Raw genomic sequence first — 22,765 nt, 5'->3', positions numbered from 1 at the left:
CTGTTGTCAGAATTTTTAAAAGTGATTTGGTTTGAAAACCAAATTAAAACAAATTTGCATAAATAAAAAGGAGTAAAATGCATTGATGGTCACTGAACTTGTCGTATAAACTCGCTTTAGTCACTGTACTCAAGAATACGGTTAATACGGTCATTACATACGAGGTGCGGTGATTATACGGTCACTGACATACCGTATAGCTTCATATTTCGTTCTGCTGACCAGTCAAACAGTTTGAATGATGTCTCATATCCTCCGCCTATCTACACGGCCCCACCTGTCAGTGACTAGGAGAAAGAAATAGAAGCAAAATTAAGAATAGAAACCGTGAGGAATTGAACCTTAAACAGAACGACATGAGTCTAGCACGCTAGCTGGCTGAGCCAACGACGCTTCGTGGCTAAATTGGAGAACGGAGTCTTATTAATTACTGTATATTGTTCTGCAATCACGTGACATCCATGACCATGCGGCCGAAAGCGCTTTCTTCTCCTCCTTTTTCCAAGCTAGAGCAGAGCTCCTAATTAAATTATGGCAAAGACAAAAGGAAGTACTGCTTGTAAATATTTAGTTGTGTGTTGAATTGTTTCCCTGTTTTCTAAACGGAGCGGCAAAGTACAGAAAGATGGTGTTTGCATCATCGTGTTCTGGGCATAAAGTTGAGAGATCTGCCATGACATGCATCAAGTTTCCAAACAAAACCCATTTTTCTTCCCCCTGTCCTGTTCGAAGCAAGAGCCCCTTCAAATTATATTAAGACAATGGCAGAAGATACAAAATAGTAGTACTTGTACGTTATAAGCTTTTGGTGAGCCATCTTGGAGGTCCGCAAAACTGCATATCAGCAATGGAGCCGCGTCGAGCTCGGGTGAGGAGGTGATCCATCATTCTTTTCTTCGGTGGCTGCTGTCGTGGTGCCGGAGGAAGATGATGGGCGTTAGTGTCAAGCTCAGAGATGTTCTGCTATCTTTTCAGTTTTGCCATGTCAGTGCTTACGTGACTTGTACTTTAATCTTTATGATATGAATGAGACACGTATTACCATATAAAAAAAGTACAAAGCAATATGGTGTGACAGTGACCGTACAATAACCGCAACTCGTATATGAGGACCATATTGATCGTATTTTTAAGTACAGTGACCAAAGTGAGCGTATACAGTAAGTTCAATGACCACCGATGCATTTTACTCAATAGAAAACAAAAACAAAAGGGGAAAAGGGTTTTACTTGGGCCTTACCTGACGCTCACCTGGCAGCCCAGCAAGCCGGCTAGCCCAGCCCACCACCTGCCGATGCCAGTCGTCCCTCTCCTTTCGCCAGGAGGACAGAGGCGTGTGCCCGCGGCGCGCACGCACGCGCATCGCCACCTCCTGCTTGCCGCCGACCGCCTGGACGCCCTGGACGGTGCCACGCAACCCCCCCAGGCCACTCTCACTCTCCCCTGTGCTCCCCCCTCCTTTGCTCTTCCCTGCAGCACCGCCGAGCGCCACCGTGGCCGTTCACCGTGGCCACCGAGCCCCTCTCATCCTTCAGCCGTGCTAGAAAGCTCCGACGAGACGCCCTCTTCTTCTACATCGAGTCGTGCGAGCTCGGACGGCCTGTGAAGCCACCATCGCCGTCGTCTTCATCCTCGGATGCCCGAGATCGCCACCGCCATTCGTCGCCGTCACGACTTCCCAGAGCCCGGCGAGGCATTCTTCGTGACCGCTGTGAGCACCGCTGTCGTTACCCCCTCTCCCCGCTGTCGTTTATGTCCTTTAGTTGCCGTACCGCCATGCCCGTGAGCTCCCCGTCGCCGCGGCTATCGCCGCCGCCGTTTGAGCTCGCGTCTGTCGCACCCGAGCACGTAGGCGTGTTCCTGTGTCTCCAAGGAGGCCAGCAAGCCCCTCAGATGGCCCGCTAGTGCCTCGCAGCCTCGCGCCCATGCAAGCCGTGCTTCGGCCGCCGCCAAAACTCGTCGCCGGCGAGATTCCGGCCTCCCCGCGACACCCTGTCCGACCCATTGGATGCGTCCGAGCAAGGGCTACGCCCCGTTGCCTTCTACACGACAAACCGCGGCCCCTAGCGCTTTCCCGACGCACGTCCGCCACGGCAAATGGTCGCCGGCGGCTGAACGCCGGCGGGCCGACGTGGCAACCTCGTTAACTGCTAATGACCCTGCTGATCACCCTCTAGTCCCACTGACATGTTGGCCCCAGTGCCTGTTTAGGTTAGTTTAATTTCTATTTAGTTTAGTTCATATAAGCAATGGGACCCACATTTCAGCATTGACTTTGCTGACCTGGATGCTGTCCGGTCCCACATGTTATCCAGCCAAACCTGCCTGAGACACTGACGTAAGGGTCCTACAGGACAGGTTTGACCTGGCCGACCCAGTTGACCTGCTGATGTCACAACTATGTCATGCTGACGCAGTAAGTGATTTTTGGACTTTTAAATAATTTAGAAAATTCCAGAAAATAGTTAAAACTTCTAAAAACCATAGAAATTCAACCGTAGCTCAGAATGGAATAAGTTATATATGAAAAATGATCATAAAAATCCAATCTATCCATCTGTACTGGTTTCATGCATGGCAGAACACTTTAACCTTGCTGTTTAAGTGAAACAAGCTAATGCATTAATATGACTTCATAAAATGGGTTTGCATTTGAATCTTTGGTTCAAATGGACTCATTTCAATCTGTTCTAGCTTGCATTAGCCCAAAACACATTCATGTTGCCATGTCATAGCATGCATCATATTGTTGCATATCGTCATGTGGTGATTGTGTTCCGATGTGTCTTTCGTGGAAGGTTCTGCCTCCGAGGATACCCACGCATATCCGACTGAAGGGCAGTATCATACTACCAGTCCATCAGGCAAGCAAAACCCCCTTGTTCATTCCGATATAATCCCACTCTCTCGCTCCTGCTCTCTTTTACTGCATTAGGACAACAACGATTCAACTGTTACATGCTGCTGTAGTTGAACCCCTTTCCTCTGCATGACCTGTCATTGCCACAGTAAATAGATGAAACCCACTAGCATGAGTAGGAGTTGTTTGAGCCCTGATGTGCCTACTCATTCATGCTTGTTTGTCATGCCTACTACTGCTTAGAGTTGAGTGAGGTCTGATTCATCGGGGATGAATTGGAATGGTGATGAACATGTCTTACTGTGTGTGAGCTAAGTGTGTGAACACGATTTGGTAAAGGTAGCGGTGAGAGGCCATGTAGGAGTACATGGTGGGTTGTCTCATTGAAACCGTCCTCAGGAACTGAGTTCTGTGTTTGTGATCCATGAACAGCTACTACCACACATTGGGATCCTTAATTAACTCTCTCGACTTATTAACCACCCTTGTTCTCTGTTCAGGAGTTGCAACTAATTTCTGGTGTTTGTAGGATATGTGTTGGAGGCCGTGCGTAGCGCTGACCTTAGGGGTGGGCTATGATGCGGTAGATACACTATGGCACGGTGTACCGGGCGCCCGTTTGGTGTCTCGAGAACCCTGCACACATCGTTTGGGGCTGTGAGCGAAACCCCGGCCGGATCTCCTCACGGATGGAACCCGAATAGGGGATAAACCTAGACTAGAGACTTGTGTGGTTAGTCAGGTCGTGGCCGACTCCCTCGCCAGGCTTCCGCTTGAAGGTTGCCGAGATACATGACGTGTACATGGCAGTAAGTGGCGAGAGCGTGTGTGAAGAAGTACACCCCCTGCAGGGTTAACATCATCTATTCAAATAGCCGTGTCCGTGGTAAAGGACTTCTGGGTTGCCTATAACAGTTCATAGACAAGTGAAAATGAATACTCTAAAACTCGCAAGATAAGCGTGAGTGCTATGGATGGCGTTCTCGTAGGTAGACGGGAGCGGATCCATAGTGGTGTATTGAATGGTGAATATGTGGACTTGTGTGCGCCACCTCAAAAGAGTTACTTGCAGTCGTAGTTCAGGATAGCCACTGAGTCAAAGCTGGCTTGCTGAAGTTAAACTCCACTACCCCCTTTGTTGATAATGATGCATATGTAGTTAGTTCTGATGTAAGTCTTGCTGGGTACATTTGTACTCACGTTTGCCTATTTTATGTTTTTGCAGAGAGACTTCAGTGTCGCTAGTAGTACCGCTTGGACTTTGACGCTTAGCTTGATACCTCAGCTACGATCTTGTGCCCTCGGTAGGATCTTGTAGATAGTCAGGCTTATCAGCCTTTTTCATTTGTAGTTGTCTGTACTCAGACATGTTTATGCTTCCGCTCGATGCTTGTATGCTCTGTATGTTGGGTCATGAGACCATGATTGTAATACTTGGCTCCTCGGAGCCTAATGAATAAATACTTGAGTCGTAGAGTTATGTTGTGATGCCATGTTGTATTTACACATATTGAGCATATTGTGTGCATGATTGAAATGCTTGGTATGTGTGGGATCCGACAACCTAGTTGTTTATCCTTGGTAGCCTCTCTTATGAGGAAACGTAGTCTTGTGCTTCCATGAGCCATAGTAGTCCGCTACAGCCCGGTTCACCGGAGTCCTGCTAGCCCAGCACTACTGCTCCGGAACACTTGACTGGCCGGCATGTGATTCACTTGGTTCCTGTGTCTGTCCCTTTGGGGAAATGTCACGCAGTGACATCCGGAGTCCTGCCTAGCCCGCTACAGCCCGGTTCACTGGAGTCGTGTTAGCCCAGTGCTACAGCCCGGTTTCGCACGCTGCTGACCGACATGCTCGATGTTGATTCATGTATGCCTGTCCCCGTAAGTTAGTGCCACTTTGGGTTCATGACTAGTCATGTCGGCCCGGGTTCTCTGTCATATGGATGCTAGCGACATTATCATATACGTGAGCCAAAAGGCGCAAACGGTCCCGGGCCATGGTAAGGCGACACCCATGGGAATACCGTGCGTGAGGCCGCAAAGTGATATGAGGTGTTACCGGCTAGATCGATGTGACTTGGAATCGGGGTCCTGACAGCTTTGGCTCTATGCTAGCGACATTATCATATACGTGAGCCAAAAGGCGCAAACGGTCCCGGGCCATGGTAAGGTGACACCCGTGGGAATACCGTGCGTGAGGCCGCAAAGTGATATGAGGTGTTACCGGCTAGATCGATGTGACTTGGAATCGGGGTCCTGATAGTTTTGGTATCAGAGCCTGACTGCCTGTAGGATTATCAAGCCAAACTGGTCGAAGTTGTGTCTAGAAATGCTTTAGTTATATAAGGGAATTGATTGTGGGATGGAATGTAAGGCTCTTTTTACTTCTTATACCTCATGCCCTCTGATCTGAGTCATCCTCTTCCTTTCTATGGGGATTAAGAACTAGGCCTTCTCATCTATCTATCAGGATGATGAGTTACTATGATAGAGACTTATAGGATTGTTGGTTTCAGGCCTCAATTCAGTGTTTACTAATTTTAGTATGTTGTTAGCTGAACCAGAACCTTGATATGATGACGCTAAGTGGTTATGCCACCATTTTTGCAGAATGTTCCAAATCTTTTTGAGCATTTATAGTCGTTATGATGTCCGAGTCATCCCAGGTTTCTAAATAGTCCGATGCATTTGCAACTTCCTTCTTTCTGTTCCCGATGTCCTTTTGGGCCAGATTAAGCACACCAAACGGTTTGTTGAGGTACTCCGTTGCCTCGACGTATATATTGAAGCCATTATTATGACCCTAGTCGTCTTAGAGAACCACCCAGTAATCTAGCCATGTTTTGCGTTCTCAGTGTAATGATTCTGGCTACCATTATTCTCGAAAGCATCACGTGATGCCATTTAGTTAATAGGCATTATATTCTTGGGTTCTTGAACCCGAGATTCACCCTACCTACCTCCTGTTGATAGTGTTTGCTCGTTCCTTAGGATATTAGTAACTTTGCGATAGTCCTCGAGGTCCGTGGTATTTCCTTCTTCCAAATACTATGAACCGCTTATGGCAGAAGTTCCTCGCTGAACCGAAAGATCACAACCAGAGTGCTCTTGACGAGTTCTCGATTCTATGTTGTGACTCTGCCAATCCTATCTTTCTGCATGGGTTATCCGGAAGAAATATGTGGAACTCGTTCGACATACTAACCTATGCATCCACAACTCAGAAAATCATATGTTCCCTGAGTTGTCCCCCTTCAGTTATATTCCAATCCTTATCTATCAATTGATAGTCAAGAGTATGTGTGCGATCGTGTTCATCGATGCCTATTATTCTTGTGGTCCATCAAGCCATTCTATTCTGGAATAACTAGGAGAAACAAACTTCAGTACCTCATCCATATCTAGGATTGGGTCAAAGTAGTTGTATTTCACAGATCAAAATGCCAATCCAGCTTTTGATTCTGTTCTACCCTGAAGTATTACCGTCTTATGTCAAGAATGTCATGGGAATTTCACACCATCTTATGAATTCTTGATACAGTGATACCTCTCGCCATCGTTGTTCATTTCTCCGTCCCCGTGTTGTTGCAACCGGAATGCCGACAGGTGAACTATGATGTGTGAAATCAATACTCCTAGCAACTGTGTTGCTTGGTAGTTAATGGACAATAATCTTATCCTTAGCGTGTTGATTATTGAGTCATCACTCTAAGGTTTATCATGCTACCTAGTATTTATTTTCGGTGCACTTTTTAATCAATGAGTTAGGATAGTGTCAATCCTTGATTATTTGATCATATCGTCTTGCCCTGAAAAGCAAGATTGTTCTCGAGCTTAGTGACATATCGGTGGTTCGTGATTTTCGGATATCTTCTCGGAAGTATTACCAGGTTGTCACCTGACCGCTATGTTGAGTTCGTGATCAAGTTGGTTTTTCCATAAACCACCCTTTCTCCAAGGATCAGTGTGGGTTACCCCTGAACTAGTTGGATAAGCTTTATCCGACTTAGTTCATTTTAGAGGATATCTTGTATGTGTGTTGAAGGAAGATGGTATTTTCATCGATTGACCCTCGTGATCAGTTAGTGGACCTATCATCTTATCCAATCTTTGATTCAAGTATGGGCTACCCTCAAATCAAATCAGAACCAACGATATTCGTAATGTTGTCTTACTCGTGGTTGTTAGTCCTTTCGATAAGTAAGAGTGTCGAGCCCAAGGAGGAATAGAAGGAAATGATAAGCGGTTTTCAGCAAGGTATTCTCTACAAGTACTGACATAAGTGGTAACAGATAGTTTTGTGATAAGATAAATTGTAACGAGCAACAAGTAACCAAAGTAAATAAAGTGCAGCAAGGTGGCCCAATCCTTTTTGTAGCAAAGGACAAGCCTGGACAAACTCTTATAATAGGAAAAGCGCTCCCGAGGACACATGGGAATATTGTCAAGCTAGTTTTCATCACGCCCATATGATTCGCGTTCGGTACTTTGATAATTTGATATGTGGGTGGACCGGTGCTTGGGTGCTGTTCTTACTTGAACAAGCATCCCACTTATGATTAACCTCTATTGCAAGCATCCGCAACTACAACAAAAGTATTAAGGTAAACCTAACCATAGCATGAAACATATTGATCCAAATCAGCCCCTTACGAAGCAATGCATAAACTAGGGTTTAAGCTTCTGTCACTCTAGCAACCCATCATCTACTTATTACTTCCCAATGGCTTCCTCTAGGCCCAAATAATGGTGAAGTATTATGTAGTCGACGTTCACATAACACCACTAGAGGCTAGACAACATACATCTTATCAAAATATCGAACGAATACCAAATTCACATGAATACTAATAGCAAGACTTCTCCCTTGTCCTCAGGAACAAACGTAATTACTCAGAAAGCATATTCATCTTCATAATCAGAGGGGTAATAATATGCATAAAGGATTTGAATATATGATCTTCCACCAAATAAACCAACTAGCATCAACTACAAGGAGTAATCAACACTACTAGCAACCTACTAGCACCAATCCCGGACTTGGAGACAAGAATTGGATACAAGAGATGAACTAGGGTTTGGAGATGAGATGGTGCTGGTGAAGATGTTGATGGAGATTGCCCTCTCCCGATGAGAGGAGCGTTAGTGATGACGATGGTGATGATTTCCCCCTCCCGGAGGGAAGTGTCCCCGACAGAACAGCTCTGTCGGAGCCCTAGATTGTTTCCGCCAAGGTTCCGCCTCGTGGCGGCGGAGTCTCGTCCCGAAAGGTTGCCTTCTATTTTTTTCTCATCGAAAGACTTCATACAGGAGAAGATGGGCGTCGGAGATCCACCAGGGGGCCCAAGAGGTAGGGGGCGCGCCCGCCACCCTCGTGAGCAGGGTGTGGGGCCCCTGGCCTTCATCTTTGGCGACGATTTTTCTTTATTTATTTTAAGATATTCCGTGGAGTTTCAGGACTTTTGGAGTTGCGCAGAATAGGCCTCCAATATTTGCTTCTTTTGCAGCCCAGAATTCCAGCTGCCGGCATTCTCCCTCTTCATGTAAACCTTGTAAAATAAGAGAGAATAGCCATAAGTATTGTAACATAACGTGGAATAACAACCCATAATGCAATAAATATTGATATAAAAGCATGATGCAAAATGGACGTATCAACTCCCCCAAGCTTAGACCTCGCTTGTCCTCAAGCGAAAAGCTGATAACAATAAATATGTCTTCATGTTTAGAGGTAGAGGCGTCGATAAAAATAAAATACGGACATGAAGGCATCATGATTATTTCCATAACAGCAACATATATAGATTTTGTCATATGATTACTCATGTTCAAGTGATGATCTTTTCACAATGCAAAAGTATGAATCAGAAACTTTATTGAGCACCAACAGATTATAACCTCAGTCATTGAAGCAATTGCAATTTATCATAACACTGGAAAGATTCTATGTCAGAGCTTAAAAGCAAGTCCACATACTCAACTATCACTTAGTCCTTCATAATTGCTAACACTCACGCAATACTTGTGGTTACGGAGTTTTAGTCGGACACAGAGAAAGATAGGGGCTTATAGTTTTGCCCCACAACCTTTTACCTCAAGGGTAATGTCAACAATAATAATTCATGCTCCCCTACATCCAATTAGATATATATATATATATCATGTTCTTTCCAACATGCTGAGCTTGCCAAAGGATAAAATGAAAAAGGAAAGGTGAAGATCACCATGACTCTTGCATAAGGTAGAGGATAATGATAAAAGATAGGCCCTTCGCAGAGGGAAGCAGAGGTTGTCATGCGCGTTTAGGGTTGATGCACAAAATCTTAATGCAAAAGAACGTCACTTTATATTGCCCCGTGTATGTGGACCTTTATTATGCAGTCCATCACTTTTATTGCGTCCACAACAAGTTCGTACAAAGCTTATTTCTCTGCACTAATAAGTCATGCATATTTAGAGAGCAATTTTTATTGCTTGCACCGATGACAACTTACTTGAAGGATCTTACTCAATCCATAGGTAGATATGGTGGACTCTCATGGCAAAACTGGTTTATGGGTATTTGGAAGCACAAGTAGTATTTCTACTTGGTGCTGAGAATTTGGCTAGCATGAGGGGGAAAGGCAAGCTCAACACATTAGAGGATCCATGACATCATACTTTATCTCAGATGTAAGAAAACATAACTTATTAGGTTGTCTTCCTTGTCCAACCTCAACTCTTTAGCATGTCATATTTTAATGAGTGCTCCCAATCATAAAAGATGTCAATGATAATATGTCTATATATGAAACCTCTCTTTCCTTATTATTTCCTATTAATTGCAACGATGACCAAAGCTATATTTGCCAACTCCCAACAACTTTTAATCATCATACTCTTTTTATGTGAAGTCATTACTTTCAATAAGATCAATATGAACTCTTTGATTATTTTTATTCTTTTTCTTCTAATCACCCAAGATCATGGCAAAATAATCAAGCCCTTGACTCAACACTAATCTTTATTATATAGCTCACGGACTCGATTACAAAGAAGGATCATAAAGCAAAACTCAAAACTAGATCATGCCATGACTTTATTCTACTAAATCAAGATACTACTAAAAGGATCGAACTAAGAAAAACGGTAAAGATAGGAGTTGTTATGGTGATACGATACCAGGGCACCTCCCCCAAGCTTGGCAGTTGCCAAGGGGAGTGCCAATACCCATGTGATTATGTCTCCTTTTTTATTAGCGGTGGAGGTGTTGATGATGCAAGCTTGTCGTCCACCTTCCATGGCATAGGCTCACCATCATAGAAGGATGATCGAGTCTTCGGAATCCTCAAATCTGCTGCCGAACTCATCCTTTTGAATCTATATTCATACTCACAGTTTTGGTTTTGCAGATCATAGATTTGGGCTTGGAGGTGCTCGATCTTCTCATGTAGCTTGAAGATGGCCTCCTCGGTGTTCTTGGCATCCGACTCGTAGTTGTTGGTGAACTCTGCGAGCATCTTGTGGGTAGTGTTGATTCCATGCTCCACCATCCCTTGGCACTTGAAATTTTTTTGCTCCATTGCTTCGAGCCTCGACGCTTCCGGTTCTCTTTGGTCCCTCAACATCGCGGATGTGCAGCAACCCATCACGCATCTCAATGGTTTGAGGATGTCGCAGCACCTCCGCGAGGTAAGGGTTGATCACCTTCTCGAAGAACTTGTCCTTGGAAGCACTTGGGGTCGTCATGATGATCTAGACCTGTCACAAAAAACAGCTCGAACCAAGAACAGGGGAGATTTGCGTGATACGAGTGTCAAAACCTTCGGAAGTATATATAATGAATTTTTACCGACCAAAATACGTACCGTGGAAGGAAACGGAGTCCAGAGGGCACACGAGGTGCTCACGAGGTAGGGGGGCGCGCCCTCCACCCTCGTGGAGGCCTCATGTCCTTCCTGGACTGCCACTTATTTTTCTATTTTTCCAAATATTCCAAAGCGGAGAAATATTGCCTTAAAATTGTTTTGGAGTCGGTTTAGTTACCGTACCACATACCTATTCCTTTTCGGAGTCTGGAACGGTCTGGAAGGTGTCCCTTATGTATTCCTCCGGGGTTACGGTTTCAATAATATTGGTTTCAACATTTATAGGATTACCTGAGATATAGTGTTTGATCCTTTTACCGTTTACCACCTTCGGATTTGTGCCTTCGAAGTTATTGATTTTTATGGCACCGGAACGATAGACCTCCTCGATAACGTAGGGACCTTCCCATTTAGAGAGAAGTTTTCCTGCAAAAAATCTTAAACGAGAGTTGTATAGCAATACATAATCACCTACATTAAACTCACGCTTTTGTATCCTTTTGTCATGCCATCTTTTAACTTTTTCTTTAAACAACTTGGCAATTTCATAAGCTTGGGTTCTCCATTCATCGAGTGAGCTAATATCAAATAACCTCTTCTCACTGGCAAGTTTGAAATCATAGTTGAGCTCTTTAATAGCCCAATATGCCTTATGTTCTAGTTCGAGAGGTAAGTGACATGCTTTTCCATAAACCATTTTATACGGAGACATACCCATAGGATTCTTATATGCAGTTCTATAGGCCCATAATGCGTCATTCAGTTTCTTGGACCAATTCTTTCTAGACCTATTAACAGTCTTTTGCAAAATTAATTTGAGCTCTCTATTGCTCAATTCTACTTGACCACTAGACTGCGGGTGATATGGAGATGCAATTCTATGATTAACTTCATATTTAGCAAGCATCTTACGGAAAGCACCATGAATAAAGTGTGAACCACCATCAGTCATTAAATATCTAGGGACTCCAAACCTCGGAAAAATAACTTTCTTCAGCATTTTAATAGAAATGTTATGATCAGCACTACTAGTTGGAATAGCTTCTACCCACTTAGTAACGTAATCAACAGCAACTAAAAAATGTGTGTATCCATTAGAGGCAGGAAAAGGTCCCATATAATCAAAGCCCCCAAACATCAAATGGTTCAATAACAAGTGAATAATTCATAGGCATTTCTTGATGTCTACTAATATTACCAATTCTTTGACATTGATCGCAAGACAAAACAAACTTACGGGCATCCTTGAAGAGAGTAGGCCAATAAAAACCGGATTGCAATACCTTATGTGCAGTTCTGTCTCCAGCGTGGTGTCCTCCATAAGCTTCGGAGTGACACTTGCGTAGTATCTGTTCCTGTTCATGCTCAGGTACACAACGTCTAATAACACCATCTACTCCTTCTTTATAAAGATGTGGGTCATCCCAAAAGTAATGTCGCAAATCATAGAAAAACTTTTTCTTTTGTTGGTATGTGAAGCTAGGTGGTATAAATTTAGCAATAATATAATTAGCATAATCAGCATACCATGGAGTGCTACGAGAAGTACTTATGAAATTTAATTGTTCATCAGGAAAGCTATCATCAATAGGTAGTGGGTCATCAAGAACATTCTCTAACCTAGATAAGTTATCTGCAACGGGGTTCTCAGCTCCTTCTCTATCAACAATATGCAAATCAAATTCTTGCAGCAAGAGAACCCATCTAATAAGTCTAGGTTTTGCATCTTTCTTTTCCATAAGATATTTAATAGCAGCATGATCAGTGTGAATAGTTACTTTAGAATCAACAATATAGGGTCTGAATTTATCACAAGCAAATACAACTGCTAAAAGTTCCTTTTCGGTAGTAGCATAATTTCTTTGAGCATTGTCTAGAGTTTTACTAGCATAATGGATAACATTTAATTTCTTATCAACTCTTTGCCCCAGAACAGCGCCTACAGCATAATCACTAGCATCACACATAATTTTAAAGGGTAAATTCAAATTAGGCGGCTGAACAACAGGTGCAGAGACTAATGCTTTCTTAAGTATTTCAAATGTTTCTACACAATCATCATCAAAGACAAATGGTACATATTTTTGTAGTAAATTAGTCAGAGGCCGAGAAATTTTTTAGAAGTCCTTAATGAAACTCCTATAAAATCAGGTGTGACCAAGGAAACTTCTTATACCTTTGATGTCCTTGGGACATGGCATCTTTTCAATAGCATCAACCCTGGCTTTATCAACTTCAATACCTCTTTCAGAAACTTTGTGCCCCAAGACAATACCTTCATTAACCATAAAGTGGCACTTTTCCCAATTCAAGACAAGATTAGTTTCTTCACATCTCTGCAAAACTCGAGCAAGATTGCTCAAGCAATCATCAAAAGAGGAACCATAGACGGAAAAGTCGTCCATGAAATTCTCACAAATCTTTTCACAAAAGTCAGAGAATATAGCCATCATGCATCTTTGAAAGGTAGCAGGTGCATTACATAAACCGAAAGGCATACGTCTATAAGCAAAAGTACCAAAAGGGCATGTAAAAGTAGTCTTTGATTGATCTTTAGCCAACATAGGTATTTGAGAGAAACCAGAATAATCATCTAGAAAGCAGTAGTGTGTATGTTTGCATAATCTTTCTAGTATTTGATCAATAAAAGGTAAGGGGTAATGATCTTTCTTAGTAGCCTTATTTAATTTGCGGAAATCAATTACCATCCTATAACCTGTGATAATTCTTTGCGGAAACAATTCATCTTTATCATTAGGGACAACAGTAATACCTCCCTTCTTAGGGACACAATGGACAAGACTTACCCACTGACTATCAGCAACGGGATAAATTATACCTGCCTCCAGAAGCTTGAGTATTTCTTTTCTTACCACTTATTTCATTTTAGGATTCAAACATCATTGAGGATCACAAACTGATTTGGCATCCGCTTCCAAATTTATTTTATGTTGACATAGAGTGGGACTGATGCCCTTAAGATCATCTAGAGTATATCCAATAGCGGCACGGTGCTTCTTCAGAGTTTTCAATAATCTTTCTTCCTCATGCTCTGAAAGGTTAGCACTAATAATGACATGATATATTTTCTTTTCATCAAGATAAGCATATTTAAGATTATCAGGCAACGGTTTAAGCTCAAACACGGGATCACCCTTGGGTGGAGGAGGATCCCCTAGGATTTCGACAGGCAAATTGTGTTGCAGAATAGGTTCCTGTTTAAAGAATACTTCATGCATTTCCCTTCTTTCATTCATGAACATATCATTTTCATGGTCTAACAAATAGTGTTCTAAAGGATCACTAGGAGGTACGGCAATAGAAAAAAGACCAATAATCTCATCTTCACTAGGCAATTCTTCCTCACGATGTTGTTTACTAAATTTAGAGAAATTAAACTCATGAACCATATCATCCAAGCCAATAGTAACAACATTCTTTTCGCAGTCTATCTTCGCATTAACAGTATTCAAGAAGGGTCTGCCAAATATAATGGGACAAAAGCTGTCTTGTGGAGAACCAAGAACAAGAAAATCAGCGGAATATTTGGTTTTTCCACACAAGACTTCAACATATCTAACAATTCCTATTGCAGATATAGTAGCTCTATTGGCAAGTTTAATTGTAACATCAATATCTTCTAACTCAGCAGGTGCAATATCATGCATAATTTCTTCATACAAGGTAATAGGTATAACACTAGCACTGGCACCCATATCACATAAGCCATGATAACAATGATCTCCTATTTTAACAGAAATAACAGGCACGCCTACCACATGTCTATGTTTATCTCTAGCACAAGGTTTAGCAATTCTAGCAGTTTCACCTCGGAATTGAATAACATGCCCATCAATATTATCAGACAAGAGATCTTTAACAATAGCAATATTTGGTTATACTTTGACTTGCTCAGGAGGTGTATAAGTTCTAATATTGATTTTACGAACAACAGTTGAAGCTTTAGCATGATCCTTCATTCTAACGGGGAAAGGTGGTTTCTCAACATAAGAAGTGGGAACAATAGGATCATTATAAGGGACAATCTTTTCTTCAACTTTAATAGGTGCAGCTACTTTTACTTCTATGGGAGGATGATATTTAAACCACTTCTCCTTGGGGAGATCAACATAAGTAGCAAAAGATTCACAGAAAGAAGCTACTATCTCAGAGTCAAGTCCATATTTAGTGCTAAACTTACGGAAAATATCGGTATCCATAAAAGATTTAACACAATCAAACTTAGGTGTCATACCTAACTCCTTACCTTCGTCGAGGTCCCAATCTTCAGAGTTGCGTTTAATTCTATCCAATAAATTCCATCTAAATTCAATAGTCTTTATCATAAAAGAGCCAGCACAAGAAGTATCGAGCATGGTGCGATTGTTATCAGAAAGCCGAGCATAAAAACTTTGCATAATTACTTCTCTTGAGAGCTCGTGATTGGGGCATGAATATAACATTGATTTAAGCCTCCCCCAAGCTTGAGCGATGCTTTCTCCTTTGCGAGGCCAAAAATTATATATATAATTGCGATCACGATGAACAAGATGCATAGGGTAATACTTTTGATGAAATTCCAATTTCAATCTTTTATAGTTCCATGATCTCATATCATCACATAGCCTATACCATGTAAATGCGTCTCCCTTCAAAGATAAAGGGAAGGCCTTCTTATTAACAACATCATCGGGTATACCTGCAAGCTTAAATAGTCCACAAACTTCATCCACACAGCGTAGATGTTCATCAGGATGTTTTGTTTCATCTCCTGTAAAAGTGTTAGCTAGCAGTTTTTGCATCAAACCCGAAGGAATTTCAAAAGGAGTTTCATTTTCAATAGGTTCAGTAGGTTCAGTAGGTTGAGGAGCAACTCTTTGCTCTACTGGACGGGGTGAAGATACCCCGAACAAGCCCCTCAGACAATTACTTTCCATAGTAACAAGTGACAGAAAATTTCAGCACACTATATAAATTTTTCCTTACCAAATTCCACCTACCAAAGGCACTTCACTCCCCAACAACGGCGCCAGAAAAGAGTCTTGATGACCCACAAGTATAGGGGATCTATCGTAGTCCTTTCGATAAGTAAGAGTGTCGAACCCAACGAGGAGCAGAAGGAAATGATAAGCAGTTTTCAGCAAGGTATTCTCTGCAAGTACTGAAATAAGTGGTAACAGATAGTTTTGTGATAAGATAAATTGTAACGAGCAACAAGTAACAAAAGTAAATAAAGTGCAGAAAGGTGGCCCATTCCTTTTGTAGCAAAGGACAAGCCTGGACAAACTCTTATAATAGGAAAAGCGACACATGCGAATATCGTCAAGCTAGTTTTCATCACGCTCATATGATTCGCGTTCCGTACTTTGATAATTTGATATGTGGGTGGACCGGTGCTTGGGTGCTGTTCTTACTTGAACAAGCATCCCACTTATGATTAACCTCTATTGCAAGCATCTGCAACTACAACAAAAGTATTAAGGTAAACCTAACCATAGCATGAAACATATGGATCCAAATCAGCCCCTTACGAAGCAACGCATAAACTAGGGTTTAAGCTTCTGTCACTCTAGCAACCCATCATCTACTTATTACTTCCCAATGCCTTCCTCTAGGCCCAAATAATGGTGAAGTGTTATGTAGTCGACGTTCACATAACACCACTAGAGGCTAGACAACATACATCTTATCAAAATATCGAACGAATACCAAATTCACATGACTACTAATAGCAAGACTTCTCCCTTGTCCTCAAGAACAAACATAATTACTCACAAAGCATATTCATGTTCATAATCAGAGGGGTAATAATATGCATAAAGGATCTGAACATATGATCTTCCACCAAATAAACCAACTAGCATCAACTACAAGGAGTAATCAACACTACTAGCAACCTACTAGCACCAATCCCGGACTTGGAGACAAGAATTGGATACAAGAGATGAACTAGGGTTTGGAGATGAGATGGTGCTGGCGAAGATGTTGATGGAGATTGCCCTCTCCCGATGAGAGGAGCGTTGGTGATGATTTCCCCCTCCCGGAGGGAAGTGTCCCCGGCAGAACAGCTCTGCCGGAGCCCTAGATTGGTTCCGCCAAGGTTCCGCCTCGTGGCGGCGGAGTCTCGTTCTGAAAGGTTTCCTTCTATTTTTCTCTCATCGAAAGACTTCATATAGGAGAAGATGGGCGTCGGAGAGCCACCGGGGGGCCCACGAGGTAGGGGGGCGCCCAGGGGGTGCGCGCCCCCCACCCTCGTGAGCAGGGTGTGAGCCCCCTGGCCTTCATCTTTGGCGACGATTTTTCTTTATTTATTTTAAGATATTCCGTGGAGTTTCAGGACATTTGGAGTTGCGCATAATAGGCCTCCAATATTTGCTCCTTTTCCAGCCCAGAATTCCAGCTGCCGGCATTCTCCCTCTTCATGTAAACCTTGTAAAATAAGAGAGAATAGCCATAAGTATTGTGACATAACGTGGAATAACTGTTGGGGAACGTAGTAATTTCAAAAAAATTCCTACGCACACACAAGATCATGGTGATGCATAGCAACGAGAGGGGAGAGTGTGTCCACGTACCCTCATAGACTGAAAGCGGAAGCGTTAGCACAACGCGGTTGATGTAGTCGTACGTCTTCACGGCCCGACCGATCAAGCACCGAAACTACGGCACCTCTGAGTTCTAGCACACGTTCAGCTCGATGACGTCCCTCGAACTCCGATCCAGCCGAGTGTCGAGGGAGAGTTCTGTCATCACGACGGCGTGGTGACGATCTTAATGTTCTACTGTCGCAGGGCTTCGCCTAAGCACCGCTGTGATATTATCGAGGTGGACTATGGTGGAGGGGGGCACCGCACACGGCTAAGAGATCCAAGGGATCAATTGTTGTTGTGCCTAGAGGTGCCCCCCTGCCCCCGTATATAAAGGAGCAAGGGGGGAGGGGGCGGCCGACCTAGAAGGGGACGCGCCAAGGGGAGTCCTACTCCCACCGGGAGTAGGACTCCCTCCTTCCTTGTTGGAGTAGGAGAAGGGGAAAGAGGGGGAGAGGAATAAGGAAAAGGGGGCTGCGCCCCTTGTCCAATTCGGACCAGAGGGGGGGCGCATGCCTCCTTCCTTTTGGCCTCTCTCCTCTATTCCCGTATGGCCCAATAAGGCCCATATACTCCCCGGCGAATTCCCGTAACTCTCCGGTACTCCAAAAAATACCCGAATCACTCGGAACCTTTCTGAAGTCCGAATATAGTCGTCTAATATATCGATCTTTACATCTCGACCATTTTGAGACTCCTCGTCATGTCCCCGATCTCATCCGGGACTCCGAACTACTTCGGTATATCAAAACTCATAAACTCATAATATAACTATCATCGAAACCTTAAGCGTGCGGACCCTACGGGTTCGAGAACAATGTAGACATGACCGAGACACGTCTCCGGTCAATAACCAGCGGAACCTGGATGCTCATATTGGCTCCCACATATTCTACGAAGATCTTTATCGGTCAAACCGCATAACAGCATACGTTGTTCCCTTTGTCATCAGTATGTTACTTGCCCGAGATTCGATCGTCGGTATCTCAATACCTAGTTCAATCTCATTACCGACAAGTCTCTTTACTCGTTCCGTAATATATCATCCTGCAACTAACTCATTAGTTGCAATGCTTGCAAGGTTTATAGTGATGTGCATTATCGAGTGGGCCCAGAGATACCTCTCCGACAATCGGAGTGACAAATCCTAATCTCGAAATACGCCAACCCAACATGTACCTTCGGAGACACCTGTAGAGCTCCTTTATAATCACCCAATTACGCTGTGACGTTTGGTAGCACACAAAGTGTTCCTCCGGTACACGGGAGTTGCATAATCTCATAGTCATAGGAACATGTATAAGTCATGAAGAAAGCCGTAGCAACATACTAAACGATCAAGTGCTAAGCTAACGGAATGGGTCAAGTCAATCACATCATTATCCCAATGATGTGATCCCGTTAATCAAATGACAACTCTTTTGTCCATGGCTAGGAAACATAACCATCTTTGATAAACGAGCTAGTCAAGTAGAGGCATACTAGTGACACTCTGTTTGTCTATGTATTCACACATGTATTATGTTTCCGGTTAATACAATTCTAGCATGAATAATAAACATTTATCATGATATAAGGAAATAAATAATAACTTTATTATTGCCTCTAGGGCATATTTCCTTCAGTCTCACACTTGCATTAGAGTCAATAATCTAGTTCACATCATCATGTGATTTAACACCAATATTCATATTTGTATATGATTAACACCCATAGTTCACATCGTCATGTGATCAACACCCAAAGGGTTTACTAGAGTCAATAATCTAGTTCACATCGCTATGTGATTAACACCCAGAGAGTACTAAGGTGTGATCATGTTTTGCTCGTGAGAGAAGCTTAGTCAACGGGTCTGTTACATTTAGAGCCGTATGTATTTTGCAAATATTCTATGTCTACAATGTTCTGCACGGAGCTACTCTAGCTAATTGCTCCCACTTTCAATATGTATCCAGATTGAGACTCAGAGTCATCTGGATCAGTGTAAAAGCTTGCACCGATGTAACTCTTTACGACGGGCTCTTTTATCACCTCCATAATCGAGAAATATTTCCTTAGTCCTCACTAAGGATATTCTTGACCAATGTCCAGTGATCTACTCCTAGATCACTATTGTACTCCCTTGCCAAATTCAGAGCAAGGTATACAATAGGTCTGGTACATAGCATAGCATACTTTATAGAACTTATGACTAAGGCATAGGGAATGACTTTCATTCTCTTTTCTAATTTCTGCTGTGGTCGGGATTTGAGTCTTACTCAATTTCACACCTTTGCAACACAGGCAAGAACTCTTTCTTTGACTGTTCCATTTTGAACTATTTCAAAATCTTGACAAGGTATGTACTTATTGAAAAATCTTATCAAGCGTCTTGATCTATCTCAATAGATCTTGATGCTCAATATGTAAGTAGCTTTACTGAGGTCTTTCTTTTAAAGAACTCCTTTCAAATACTCCTTTATGCTTTCCAGAAAAATTCTACATCATTTCTGATCAACAATATGTTATTCACATATATTTATCAGAAAGGCGGTAGTGCTCCCACTCACTTTATTGTAAATACAGGCTTCACCGCAAGTCTGTATAAAACTATATGCTTTGTCAACTCATCAAAGCTTATATTCCAACTCCGAGATGCTTGCACCAGTCCATTGATGGATCGCTGGAGCTTGCACATTTTGTTAGCACCTTTAGGATTGACAAAACCTTTCGGTTGCATCATATACAACTCTTCTTTAAAGAATCCATTGGGGAATGCAGTTTTGACATCCATTTGCCAGATTTCATAAAATGTGGCAATTGCTAACATGATTCAGACAGACTTAAGCATCGATACGAGTGAGAAAATCTCATCGTATTCAACACCTTGAACTTGTAGAAAACCTTTCGCAACAAGTCGAGCTTAGTAGATAGTAACACTACTATCAGTGTCCGTCTTCCTCTTGAAGATCCATTTATTTAACATGGCTTGCTGATCATCGAGCAAGTCAATCAAAGTCCATACTTTGTTCTCATAATGGATCCCATCTCAGATTTCATGGCCTCAAGCCATTTCGCGGAATCTGGGCTCATCATCGCTTTCTCATAGTTTGTAGGTTTATCATGGTCTAGTAACATGACTTCTATAACAGGATTACCGTACCACTCTGGTGCGGATCTTACTCTGGAAGACCTACGAGATTTTGTAGTAACTTGATCTGAAGTTTCATGATCATCATCATTAGCTTCCTCACTAATTGGTGTAGGAATCACTGGAACTGATTTCTGTGATGAACTACTTTCCAATTCAAGAGAAGGTACAATTACCTCATCAAGTTCTACTTTCCTCCCACTCACTTCTTTCGAGAGAAACTCCTTTTCTAGAAAGGATCCATCTTAGCAACGAATAACTTGCCTTCGGATCTGTGATAGAAGGTGTACCCAATAGTTACCTTTGGGTATTCTATGAAGACGCACTTCTCCGATTTGGGTTCGAGCTTATCAGGTTGAAACTTTTTCACATAAGCATCGCAGCCCCAAACTTTAAGAAACGACAACTTTGGTTTCTTGCCAAACCACAATTCATAAGGCGTCGTCTCAACGGATTTTGATGGTGCCCTATTTAAAGTGAATGCAGTTGTCTCTAATGCATAACCCCAAAACCATAGTGGTAAATCGATAAGAGACATCACATATCGCACTATATCTAATAAGTACGATTATGACGTTCAGACACACCATTAAGCTGTGGTGTTCCAGGTGCCATGAGTTTGTGAAACTATTCCACATTGTTTTAATTGAAGACCAAACTCGTAACTCAAATATTCTTCTCCACGATCAGATCGTAGAAACTTTATTTTCTTGTTACGATGTTTTTCCACTTCACTCTGAAATTGTTTGAACTTTTCAAATGTTTCAGACTTATGTTTCATCAAGTAGATATACCCATATCTTCTCAAATCATCTGTGAAGGTCAGAAAATAATGATACACGCCGCAAGCCTTAACACTCATCGGATCGCATACATCGGTATGTATTATTTCCAATAAGTCAGTAGCTCGTTCCATTGTTCCGGAGAACGGAGTTTTAGTCATCTTGCCCAAAAGGCACGGTTCGCAAGCATCAAATGATTCATAACCAAGTGATTCCGAAAATCCATCTTTATGGAGTTTCTTCATGCGCTTTACACCGATATGACCAAACGGTAGTGCCACAAATAAGTTGCAATATCATTATTAACTTTCCATCTTTTGGCATCAATATTATGAATATGTGTATCACTACGATCGAGATCCAACAAACTATTTTCATTGGGTGTATGACCATTTGAAGGTTTCATTCATGTAAACAGAACAACAATTATTCTCTGATTTTAAATGAATAACCGTATTGCAATAAACATGATCAAATCATATTCACGCTCAACGCAAACGCCAAATAACATTTATTTAGGTTTAACACTAATCCCGAAAGTATAGGGAGTGTGCGATGATGATCATATCAATCTTGGAACTACTTCCAACACTCATCGTCGCTTCACCCTCAACTAGTCTCTGTTTATTCTGTAACTCCTGTTTCGAGTCACTAATTTTTAGCAACCGAACAAGTATCAAATACTCAGGGGCTACTATAAACACTAGTAAGGTACACATCAATAATCTGTATATCAAATATATCCTTGTTCACTCTGCCATCCTTCTTATCCACCAAATATTCAGGGTATTTCTGTTTCCAATGACCATTTCCTTTGCAGTGTAAGCACTCAGTTTCAGGCTTTGGTTCAGCTTTGAGCTTCTTCGTGGGAGTGACAACTTGCTTGTCATTCTACTTGAAGTTCCCTTTCTTTCCCTTTGCCCTTTTCTTGAAACTAGTGATCTTGTCAACCATCAACACTTGATGCTCTTTCTTGATTTCTACCTTCGTTGATTTCAACATCACGAAGAGCTCAGGAATCGTTTTCGTCATCCCTTGCGTACTATAGTTCATCACAAAGTTCTACTAACTTGGTGATGGTGACTAGAGAACTCTGTCAATCACTATCTTATCTGGAAGATTAACTCCCACTTGATTCAAGCGATTGTAGTACCCAGACAATCTGAGCACGTGCTCACTAGTTGAGCGATTCTCCTCCATCTTTTAGCCATAGAACTTGTTGGAGACTTCATATCTCTCAACTCGGGTATTTGCTTGAAATATTAACTTCAACTCCTGGAACATCTCATATGGTCCATGACGTTCAAAACATCTTTGAAGTTCCGATTCTAAGCCGTTAAGCATGGTGCACTAAACTATCAAGTAGTCATCATATTGAGCTAGCCAAACGTTCATAACGTCTGCATCTGCTCCTGCAATAGGTCTGTCACCTAGCGGTGCATTAAGGACATAATTCTTTTGTGCAGCAATGAGGATAAACCTCAGATCACGGATCCAATCCGCATCATTGCTACTAACATCTTTCAACACAATTTTCTCTAGGAACATATCAAAATA

At 42.3% G+C, this 22,765-nt stretch overlaps 1 long non-coding RNA gene across 7 annotated transcripts in view; it reads left to right on the top strand.

Annotated features, from left to right (window-relative positions):
- Positions 1-10,272, top strand: part of LOC119362267 — a 38,306-nt gene extending 28,034 nt beyond the window's left edge. For 5 of the 7 annotated variants that reach the window (XR_005173258.1, XR_005173257.1, XR_005173253.1 and 2 more), the window contains one exon: positions 4,086-4,144. This is a non-coding gene — a long non-coding RNA (uncharacterized LOC119362267). Of the gene's footprint in view, positions 1-2,798; positions 2,818-4,085; positions 4,145-10,253 lie in introns of those variants that run through there. The other 2 variants (XR_005173255.1, XR_005173254.1) reach the window with 2 other exon arrangements.
- Positions 10,273-22,765: the final 12,493 nt, after the last annotated feature.

The sequence above is a fragment of the Triticum dicoccoides genome, chromosome 2B, assembly GCF_002162155.2.
Source record: "Triticum dicoccoides isolate Atlit2015 ecotype Zavitan chromosome 2B, WEW_v2.0, whole genome shotgun sequence".
In the NCBI taxonomy this organism is placed as follows: Eukaryota; Viridiplantae; Streptophyta; class Magnoliopsida; order Poales; family Poaceae; genus Triticum; species Triticum dicoccoides.
This window is presented reverse-complemented; position numbering and strand designations above follow the sequence as displayed.